The following is an 11765-nucleotide window of genomic DNA, read 5'->3' on the forward strand; positions in this document are numbered from 1 at the left end:
AGAATTAGTAGTTGGGTCGCGGCCTCACTGATCTTTCTGGGGAAGGAAGGGGCTGTTCCCACTGAGCAAGACCGGAAACAGGAACACAGTTTCCATGGTTACAACACAGGACTCCCCCACGTCCAACTGGCTGGGTGGACAGGAAAATGGGAAGCAGAGCAGGATTTGGGGAGACCTGTGTGCTGGCTCCTGCCCCACCCCTACCCCATTGCAGTTCCTGGGCAGGAAGGCCTGCCCAGGATACCTGGGTTTCAGCGTGCCCAGCTGGCAACCACTGTGCCCCGCTGGTCCTCCTTTAATCTGGAGGCCTGCAGAAAATGGTACAAAACCGCCGAAGTGTGATGACACCAATTAACTACCTCTTGGCATTTTCCTTGGAAATGTGCCTCAAATGGACTTCAGAGTACATCCTAGAGCGATGCTATATTTCAGGATTCAGCTAACTTTTCCTCTAAGGGGCCAGATAGTAAGCAGGTTAGGTTTGGTGAGCCCTACAATGTCTGTGGTGGCCCCTTGGGGCTGCTGTTCTAGCTTGAAAGCAGCAGGGACCATCTATAAAAAAGTGAAATGCTGTGTTCCAATGAGATTTTATTTACAAACACAGGCAGGTGTCCTGTTTGGGTTTGCCAATCCCTGCTATATGGTGCTGAATTATCCGTTTTCTGTTTTTCTAAAAGAGACCCGATTTTTCATCCAGAACCACCCCTCCCACCAACTCCACTCCCAGGCCATGTGGTTCAGATGGTTTGGTCTCCACTCTTGACCCAGCAGTCGGCCTGTGAGCCAAGCCTGATCAAACATCCTGTGATCCTGTATTCACTATGATTGACCTGAGCTGGAGTCAAATTAATTTAAATGAAGGGGTTCTTGCTTGGACAGCTCTGGATTTCAATCTAGAAAGAGGTAGGTCAGAAATGTTTGAAACAGCATCTATAAGGAATCTGCCTGTCTTCAGTGGGATTCCCCTTATCCCAGGATTTTCTTCCCAGGAAAAGCCAAGGGGGCATATGGAAGTCACACTTGGAAGGGAGGGAGGCGGAACACAGATGTAATAGTAGGCAAAGTTCTATAACTGTGGCTCAGTTTTTGGGGAGGTAGGACAGCTCTGGGGATACTGCAAAGCCCCCTGCAAAGGTGCTTCCGGTTGGGGTGAGGGGGTTGGGCATTGACACCTCTGCATCTGGACTTTTACTTTCCTAGGCAAATCTGACTCTCAGGGAAGCAGCAGGCAATGCTGCCTCAGAACCAAAATGTGAGGAAGCACGGGCCCTTAGAGGTGAAAGGCCCTAGGTAAAGAGACACCTGTATACAATGGAGTATTACTCAGCCATAAAAGGAGCCAGATTGTGCCATCTGCAGAGATGTGGATGGACCTAGAGGCTGTCATACAGAGTGAAGAAAGAGAAAAGCAGATATCATATAGTAACGATATGTGGAATCTAGAAAAATGGAATTTGTTGTTGCTTAGTTGCTCAATCACGACTGACTGTTTTGTGACTTCATGGACTCTAGCCCATGTAGCTACAGTTCATGGGGTTGCAAAGAGTCGGACATGACTGAAGTGACTTATCATACACGTACTGTAGCCCACCAGGCTCCTCTGTCTATGGGATTCTCCAGGCAAGAACACTGGAGGAGAATACTAGAGTGGGTTGCCATTCCCTTCTCCAGGAGACCTTTCCAACCCAGGTATTGAAGCTGCATATACTGCATTGGAAGGTGAATTCTTTACAGGTGAGCCACCAGGGAAGCCCTTACACTGTCAATGCTGTGTATAAAATAGATAACTAATGAAATCCTACTGCACAGCTCAGGGAACTCTACTCAGGGCTCTGTGGTGACCTGAATGGGAAGGAAATCAGAAACAAGGGGATATATGTGTACATATCGGAGAAGGCAGTGGCAACCCACTCCAGTACTTTTGCCTGGAAAATTCCATGGATGGAGGAGCCTGGTAGGCTGCAGTCCATGGGGTCGCGAAGAGTCGGACACGACTGAGCAACTTCACTTTCACTTTTCACTTTCATGCATTGGAGAAGGAAATGCAACCCACTCCAGTGTTCTTGCCTGGAGAATCTCAGGGATGGGGGAGCCTGGTGGGCTGCCATCTATGGGGTTGCACAGAGTCGGATACGACTGAAGTGACTTAGCAGCAGCAGCAGCATGTGTACATATAGCTGATTCACTTTGCTGTACAGCAGAAAGTAACACAACATTGTAAAGCAACTATACTCCAATAAAAATTTATTTTAAATAAAATATGTAAGTTTTTAAAAAGGCATATGAGGGCACGTGCCGAAAATCAAGTGTTTCTTCACTGCTAGAGAGAGAAGCTGACAGAGGAAGGGACAGAGGATGAAATGGGGGATCATGAGGTCTGAGGACGTTTTTTGAGCCCCTGTGTTCAGTATTCCTAGAACCCTAACACAGCCCTGGACTTCGCATCTACGTAGTGGAGGTGGGGGATCCTCTGAATTAAGGTTTCTATGACTTGTAAGTAAAGGTGTCCTGATTGGTAGAGACACACAATTAATCAGCTTCTGCCATAACACAGTGTTAAAGTTCCTCTTAACAAATCTTAAGAGGTGACAGATTGGTCTTTGGACCTCAAATCCTGGAAATACTTCTCTCAGCTGAGCTTTTGTGTCTCCATTTCTATTTTTCATAACAGCCCGCTTGTTCGGGGTTATTGCAGGGTATCTTTCACACTCATAAAAACTCAACTCCTGAGAACAAGGAGGCCTGAGAAGTCTGACCCCAGCTGGCAAGGAGCCCCAGGTGCATTCAAGACCTTAATAAATAATGGAGCACAAAGAGAAGGAAAAGCAAGAAATGTGGGAAATATGATATCTCAGTTTGGAGGCCCGGTGGGCCAGCCCGGCTGTCGTGGGTAGAAACAGATTAAGTGTGAGAAATCACTCGTCCCTAATATGCAGGCACTCCGTAGGCTCTGCTGTTGTGAGAGGCGTTCAGCCTCAGTGCGTCGCAGGCAACAAAATGTGCATTTTTTCACTTCAGAGGACTTAGCCAGTTGATTAACTACAAAAAGTGGGATGCTGGTGGGTAAAAGACTGGGCTTTCACTTCAGGGAATTCTGGTCGGAGCCCTCCAGGAAACGGAGTTCACGTCTCAGCTCTGGGGCTCGTGGATAATAGCTCACATCAGAAAGCCAACGTGAAGGATGTGGCAAGCAGGCGATCGGGCAGAGAACTCTTGAAATTTCACTTCCCATCCTCATGGCGGGGAAACCCTTAAAGACATGGAAGAATAAGTGGAGAAAACTGGAAATCCTGCATTAGATATGATTAGACAGAAATCACTTCCTATTTTTGAAGAAACAAAGAATGTGAGGTGCCTACAAAGAAGGTGACCATCCTGGAGGCATTCTTCCTCACTAACTCTGTTTATTCTTCGTTTTCTTTCTTTTAAGGGAATCTGCTTGTCACTAGGATAGAAAATCAGGGAAACATTCAGAGTCACTAATGTCAGTGTACTCAGGGCTGGATTTACCAGCAGGCAGACTGGGTTATGTATAACTTGGCTACATTGCTACTATGAATCTCTGCGGACTCATTTTTTAAATGCTATTATTTCAAACATCTAAAAAGGACCTCAACTCCACCACTAAGTAGCTGTGTGACCTTAGGCAATGTTGAGATCTTTAAGTTCCAGTAGTCGTGGGCTGCTCCACGTGTTCTTGCCTGGAGAATCCCAGGGACAGAGGAGCCTAGTGGGCTGCCATCTGTGGGGTCGCACAGGGTCGGACACAACTGAAGCGACTTAGCAGCAGTAGCAGCAGTCGTCTGTTGTAAGATAAGATAATGGTGGTAGTGGTTTAGTCACTTAAGTCATGTTTGAGTCTTGCGACTCGATGGACTAGCTAAGATAATAAAAGAAAATATTTTATAGGGATCATTCTGAGAATTGTAAGGTAATTTATGTAAAATATCTTCACATACTAAGCACCAAACAAATACGGGCTAGGATGAATTATTATTATTATATCATTAGCATCAGTAAAATTACTAGGGCAGGTCTAGACAAAAATAAAAAATGTGGAGCCCAATTTCCACATTCAGCCTTCCAAGTTCACCTTTCTGAGGATCTATCCCCTGCACCGACAATGAATAAATAACTTGAACTTGGAGGTAAAGCCTGGATCTAGTGTCCACATTGCTTCTTTCCAACTGTACAAGCCCTCAGTGAGTTACATCTCCCAGCCTGGGGTTCCTTATTTTCAGAGATGAGGTTATCCATCTGATGGGTCTGTGGTAGAGACTGAATACAGAATCTCTCCATTGTGCCTGAGAGGTGTCCAGTGACTCCTGACCCACGGCTCAGCTGCAGTATCTTAGGTGCGCAATGGTTCTGTCTTACCCGGAGGTAAGCCTCACCTTCCCCAGTCACAACCTCAGTTCTCCGGATCCTGCTTTACTCTCTCTGTTTGAGAGACTACCTAATTAAAGGTATTAATATCACACATTTATTCAAGAATGTTTTTGGTTACTTGGTAGGGGCCAGGCACTGGGGTACAACGTGAATAAAGCAGACAAAAACGCCTGTCCTCTGAGAACGTACTTCCACAGGGTTTCAGCTGAGCCGTCTGTTACCAGCAGGACACAAAATAAATAGTGCTGACGTTGTGAGATGGGGGTCGTTATTTCCCCCCAGCTGTATACATACAGACCTGTATAAGCTCAAAGTACACAGCATCATGATACGACTTACATGCATCATGAAATGATGACCAAAGTAAGCTTAGCGAACATCCAACGTCTCATGTAGGGACATTAAAAAGACGGACAAAACATTTTTCCTTGTGATGAGAACTCTTAGGATCTACTCTTTTAACAACTTTCACTCATCATACACAGCAGCATTCATTATATTTTTCATGTTGCACACTAGTACACCCCTAGTGCTTATTTATCTTTATAACCAGAAGCTTGTATTTTTGACAGCTTTCAGCCAATTCCCGCTCCTCCAGCCCCCACCTATGATAACCACAAATCTGGTCTCTTTTTCTAGGAGTTCTCTTGTTTCTGTTTGAAGATAATTGACCTACAACAGTATGTTGGTCCTGTTATATAACATAATGATTTGGTATTTCTACGCATTTCAAAATGATCATGATAAGTCTAGTCACCAGGAAATAATTCTTAAGGGTAAAAAAATAACATGGAGAAGAGGGAGGGGGATCAGAAGCGTTTATGGGTGTGTGTATAAGTGTGTACGTGGTTTTGTGTATCTATGTATGTGTGTGTATATGTGTATATATATGTGTGTGTGTTTATATGTGTGTGTTTGTGTAAGTGTGTGTGCATGTACATTTTAAGGAGGTTGCCCAGGAAAGGCTGACACAGAACTGGACTTTGAGTATAGACTTGAGAGAAGAGAGCAAGTGAAGCTTGCAGGAGATGGGTGGAGAGAGATGCCTTTCAATTCTATGATCTTGTTATATAATACAGAATTCACAGGACAGAATTCTTACATCAAATTTAGAATTATTAGCTTTCACTCCTAGATCAACCCCAGGGTTTGTTCACCATTGCCCTTCTTCTAACATTACAGATGTAATTATAAACTAGTATTTGGGGAAACCAAAGCAAACACTAACCTGGTTCTGACGTGATCATGTTCCACTTAATGACAATTGAAAGATCCTGATTTTCTTTTTTTAATTTAATTTTTATTTTATATTGCTGTATAGTTGATATTGGGAGAAGGCAATGGCAACCCACTCCAGTACTCTTACCTGGAAAATCCCATGGGAGGAGCTTCATAGGCTGTAGTCCATGGGGTCACCAAGAGTCAGACATGACTGAGCGGCTTCACTTTCACTTTTCACTGTCATACATTGGAGAAGGAAATGGCAACCCACTCCAGTGTTCCTGCCTGGAGAATCCCAGACATGGGGGAGCCTGGTGGGCTGCTGTCTGTGGGGTCGCACAGAGTCAGACACGACTGAAGTGACTTAGCAGCAGCAGCATAGTTGATATTACAATGTTGTGTTAGTTTGAGGTGTACAGCTAAATGATTCAGTTCTCTCTCTCTCTCTCTATATATATATATATATTCTTTTTTCAGATTTTTTCCCATATAGATTATTACAGAATATTGAAAGTAGAGTTCCCTGTAAAGCATCCTGATTTTCAATGCTTTTCCCCACCCTCTATCATCAGTCAATATTCTTTTCTGTCAAAAATGCCCTTAGCTGTATCATACAATTTACTGCTCTAAATGCCATGATCCAGAAGCATGAGCAGTAACAGAGCCTGACACTATGCATAGAAGGTGCCAGGTGTGGTTCTCAGAGCTTTATATCATTACCTTATCTCACCCTTTCAACAACTCGGTGAGCTACGTTTCTCTATTATGATCATTTCTGGATAAGAAAACTGAGGCATAGAGAGATTAATTCGCCCAAAGCTAGGCAGCTGGTAAAGCAGAAGAGTAGGAGTGTTGAGTCTGGTTGTATGTTTGACACCACATCAGTGGTTTTCAAATTCCAGTGTGTGGAAGAGCCCCGTGAAAAGACTGTTAAACCCAAATGGTGGGACCCAACCAAGAGATTGGAATCAGTAGATCTGCGGTAGAACCTGGTAATCAGCATTTCTAACAGTGGTCCACTGCTCTGTGTTGTACCGCTTCAAGCTAGGGGGGACTTACTTCTTGGTGCTGTGACAAAAGAAAACAGTACTGTCCTTTAAAAAACTTTCCAAATAGAGCTGCCATATGACCCAGCAATCCAACTCCTAGGCATATACCCAGAGAAAACCATAATTCAAAAGGATACATGCAGTGTTCATAGCAGCATTATTCACAATAACCAAGACAAGAAAGCAATCTCAATGCTCATTAACAGATGAATGGATAAGGAAGATGTGGTACATGCATGCAACATAATATCACTCAGCCATAACAAGAATGAAATAATGCCATTTGCAGCAACATGGATGCAACTAGACGTTATCACCCTAAGTGAAGTAAGTCAGAGAAAGACAAATATCATATCATATCACTTATATGTGGAATCTTTAAAAAATGATACAAATGAACTCATTTACAAAAGAGAAGCAGACTCACAGACATAGAAAACAAACATGGTTATCAAAGAGGAAATGCAGACAGAGGACTAAATTAGGAGTTTGGGATTAACATACACATGATAATATATATAAAGTGGATAATCCACAAGTACCTACTCTACAGGGAACTCTACTCAACTCTCTACAGGAAACTATATGGGAAAAGAATCTGAAAAAGAATAGATATGTGTATAACTAAATCACTTAGCTCTATACCTAAAACTAACACAACACTGTAAAACAACTATAATATCAAATAAAAGTTAAATTTAAAAAGAACCTATCAAAGAAAATACCCACTTTCACTCTGTTTGTTGACAACAAACTGGGGAGTCTGAGCGCTTAACTTAAATTCAATTGCATCAGCATGGAGCTCCTGTTAGCAGTTCCCAACCTAGTTTACTGTATAAAACAGCGGCACCAAGAATTTTTTAAAAGGCAGAGTGTGATTAGAGAACTATGAGAGCTTTGGGGGCCCACAAAGATGGCTACACAGAAGACAGGTATTAAGACAGGAGTCCCCAGTAAGTCTACATCCCTTTGCCAAGTGATGCTGCTTCTACTCCCTTCAAGAACCAAGACCTATTTTCCATCCCTGTTGAGTGGAGCTCTCTCAGGACTATGACAAGTAGAAGGTGGTTGATGTGCTTTCCTTCCAGTCCTGGGGCCTCTATCTTAAGAGACATTTTTTCTTTTGCATCCGCCCTTCCCCACTTGGAACCTTGAAATCCTGAGGCTAGTTGAATGGAGACTGGACCAGCAGGAGGAGCTGCAGACAAGTGTGCAGTAGGCACAACAGTGAAGTTCCCTGGACTTCCTGTTCACTCCACAGGCTCTGCTGTTTCCAGCCCACCTAGATAGCATATTCAAAAGCAGAGACATTACGTTGCCAACAAAGGTCCATCTAGTCAAGGCTATTGGAGAAGGCAATGGCACCCCACTCCAGTACTCTTGCCTGGAAAATCCCATGGACGGAGGAGCCTGGTAGGCTGCAGTTCATGGGGTCGCGAAGAGTCAGACACAACTGAGCGACTTCACTTTCACTTTTCACTTCCCTGCATTGGAGAAGGAAAACCTACTCCAGTTTTCTTGCCTGGAGAATCCCAGGGACAGAGGAGCCTAGTGGGCTGCTGTCTGTGGGGTCGCACAGAATCGGACACGACTGAAGCGACTTAGCAGAAGCAGCAGCAGCAGCAGCAGCAGCAGCAGCAGCAGCAGTCAAGGCTATGGTTTTTCCAGTGGCCATGTATGTATGTGAGAGTTGGACTGTGAAGAAAGCTGAGCACCGAAGAATTGATGCTTTTGAACTGTGGTGTTGGAGAAGACTCTTGAGAGTCCCTTGGACTGCAAGGAGATCCAACCAGTCCATTCTAAAGGAGATCAGTCCTGGGTGTTCTTTGGAAGGGCTGATGCTAAAGCTGAAACTCCAATACTTTGGCCACCTCATGCGAAGAGTTGACTCATTGGAAAAGACTGATGTGGGGAGGGGTTGGGGGCAGAAGGAGAAGGGGACAACAGAGGATGAGATGACTGGATGGCATCACTGACTCGATGGACGTGAGTTTGAGTGAACTCCGGGAGTTGGTGATGGACAGGGAGGCCTGGTGTGCCACAGTTCATGGGGTCGCAAGGAGTCGGACGCAACTGAGCGACTGAACGGACTGAACTGACTGACCAGCCGCTACTAAGACCCTCCAGGTAAAATTTCCAAACCCAAGCTGGCCTGGTGATAGAAAGTTCTATCGTTCCCTGGAGGGGTTGCTGGTCCCAGCCGACTCCCAAGCCTGGGACGTGTGTTTTCCGGTGCACCTGGGGCTGCGAATCAGGGCTATAATGTTGACTATTAGTATCATGTAGACTTATTCCTTTGTAAGTTCTCCTGCCTTCCTTCCAGTTAGGTCAAGAATAATTCCCAGGTGGCTCAGTGGTAAAGAATCCGCCATGGGTTTGCAGGAGACACGGGTTGATCCTTGGGTCAGGAAGATCCCCTGGAGGAAGAAATGGCAACCTTCTCCACATTCTTGCCTGGGAAATCCCATGGACAGAGGAGCCTGGCAGGTTACAGACCATGGGGAGGCAAAAGAGTTGGACACAACCACAAACCGAGCTTTAGATGAGCACAAATAAAGTAGGCTCTAGGTTACTTCATTTTGTATGACTGTCTCTAGGTCCATCAGTATCAGAAATCCAAAAAAGAAGGGATAAATGTCTGCATATTCTCCACTTTGCTGTACAGTAGAAAGCAACACAATATTGTAAAGCAACCATTCCCCCCAATAAAATTAATTGAAAAAAAAAAACAGAACAAAAAACAGCAAACAGCAAAAAACACAGTCTATGCAAAGAAACTTTGGCAGTTATCTCGGACTTAATAATAGTATTTTGTTTTCATTGCATGTGTGTGTGTCTTATCTATTTATGTATGTTGTTGTCAGTTACTGAGTCATGTCTGACTCTTTCAACCCCATGAACTGTAGCACTTCAGGCTTCCCTGTTTTATCTCCTGGAGTCTGCTCAAACTCATGTCCATTGAGTCAGTGATGCCATCCAACCATCTCACCCTCTGCCACCCACTTCTTTTGCCTTCAATTTTTCCCAGCATCAGGGTCTTTTCCAGTGAGCCAGCTCTTCGCATCAGGTGGCCAAATTATTAGAGCTTCAGCTTCAGCACCAGTTCTTCCAATAAATATTAAGAGTTGATTTCCTTCAGGATTGACTGATTTGATCTCCTTGCAGTCCAAGGGACTCTCAAGAGTCTTCTCCAGCACCACAGTTCCAAAGCATCTGTTGTTTAGTGCTCAGCCTTCTTTATAGTCTAACTCTCACACCCATACATAGCTACTGGAAAAACCATAGCTTTTACTATACAGAATTTTGTCATAGCTTTTCCTCCAAGGAGAAAGGGTATAGTGGTCATGCTTTGCCATGAGTGTTTGTCACATGAAATTTTATTTTGAAGTAAATGGAATAATTTTGCAACTAGATTCACTTATAGAAAAAACTAATAATGAATGACAACAAGGAAGTAAACATATGTGGTAAAGCATAGGAAACTGTAAGGAAGATGAGATGGGGTGGGGGGGTTAAAACAGGTGCCTCTGTGTTCACATGACCTCACAGACCCCCTCCCAGAGCATGTGCCCCGAGGGTCATGGAACAACTATCCTGGTTCCCAGGTTGCCTCTCCTTTCCTCTCATCCATCTTCATTTCAGGTTCCTTGGAGACGGGCTCTCCCAGGCTCGAACTTGTTGGAGGAAAGTGAAGAACTGCCTCCTGGGAACTTGGCCCCTTCTCCTGCCTCCTCCTCTACCCCTGAGCTCCACAAAATTTGGTGTCTGTTTCTATGAGATTTTTTTTAAATCAGTGAGATGGTTGGATGGCATCACTAACTCAATGGACATGGGTTTGGGTGGATTCTGGGAGTTGGTGATGGACAGGGAGGCCTGGCATGCTGTGGTTCATGGGGTTGCAAAGAGTTGGACACAACTGAGCAACTGAACTGAACTGAACTGAGATCATAGATCATACAGTATTTATCTTTCTCTATCTGACTTAAGGGCTTCCCTGGTGGTTCAGTGGTAAAGAATCCACCCACTAATGCAGGAGATGCAGAAGATGTAGTTTTGATCCCTAGGTGGGAAAGATCCCCTGGAGAAGGAAATGGCAACCCACTTCAGTATTCTTGCCTGGAATATCACAGGGACAGAGAAGTCCATGGGGTTTCAAAGAGCTGGACATGACTTAGCATCTAAATAGCAACAATCTGACTTAAATTACTTAGTACTATGTCGTCAAGGTTTTTATGCCTGAAAAAATGTCTATATCAGATTTGAAAGATTTTTTTTTTTTATTGCTACTCCTTGGAAGGAAAGTTATGACCAACCTAGATAGCATATTCAAAAGCATAGACATTACTTTGCCAACAAAGGTTGGTCTAGTCAAGGCTATGGTTTTTCCTGTGGTCATGTATGGATGTGAGAGTTGGACTGTGAAGAAAGCTGAGCGCCGAAGAATTGATGCTTTTGAACTGTGGTGTTGGAGAAGACTCTTGAGAGTCCCTTGGACTGCAAGGAAATCCAACCAGTCCATTCTGAAGGAGATCAGCCCTGGGATTTCTTTGGAAGGAATGATGCTAAAGCTGAAACTCCAGTACTTTGGCCATCTCATGCGAAGAAATGACTCATTGGAAAAGACTCTGATGCTGGGAGGGATTGGGGGCAGGAGGAGAAGGGGACGACAGAGGATGAGATGGCTGGATGGCATCACTGACTCGATGGACGTGAGTGTGAGTGAACTCCGGGAGTTGGTGATGGACAGGGAGGCCTGGCGTGCTGCAATTCATGGGGTCGCAAAGAGTCGGACACGACTGAGCGACTGAACTGAACTGAACTGATAGCCAGTGGAAAGTGAAGTGAGGTCTGTGAACTGGGTAAGCTGCCTATCATCTCTTTGCATTTCAGTTTCCTCACTTGCCAAATACTGGGATAAGACTGAGTAACTGGGTCCCCAATTCAAGTGGTTATTAGATTGATCTCAGTTGCTTGCTTACAACCCAGATCCCTAGGCCTCAGGGTCAAAAATTGGACCTCTTATGAGGTCTCGCATGGAAAGCCTGAGGCTAAACAATCCTTTTGTGCCCTTAGCACCTGGATAGTTTAGTCTCTGAATTTCGGGTC

Source organism: Bos indicus, chromosome 22, assembly GCF_029378745.1.
Source record: "Bos indicus isolate NIAB-ARS_2022 breed Sahiwal x Tharparkar chromosome 22, NIAB-ARS_B.indTharparkar_mat_pri_1.0, whole genome shotgun sequence".
NCBI classification, from domain to species: domain Eukaryota; kingdom Metazoa; phylum Chordata; class Mammalia; order Artiodactyla; family Bovidae; genus Bos; species Bos indicus.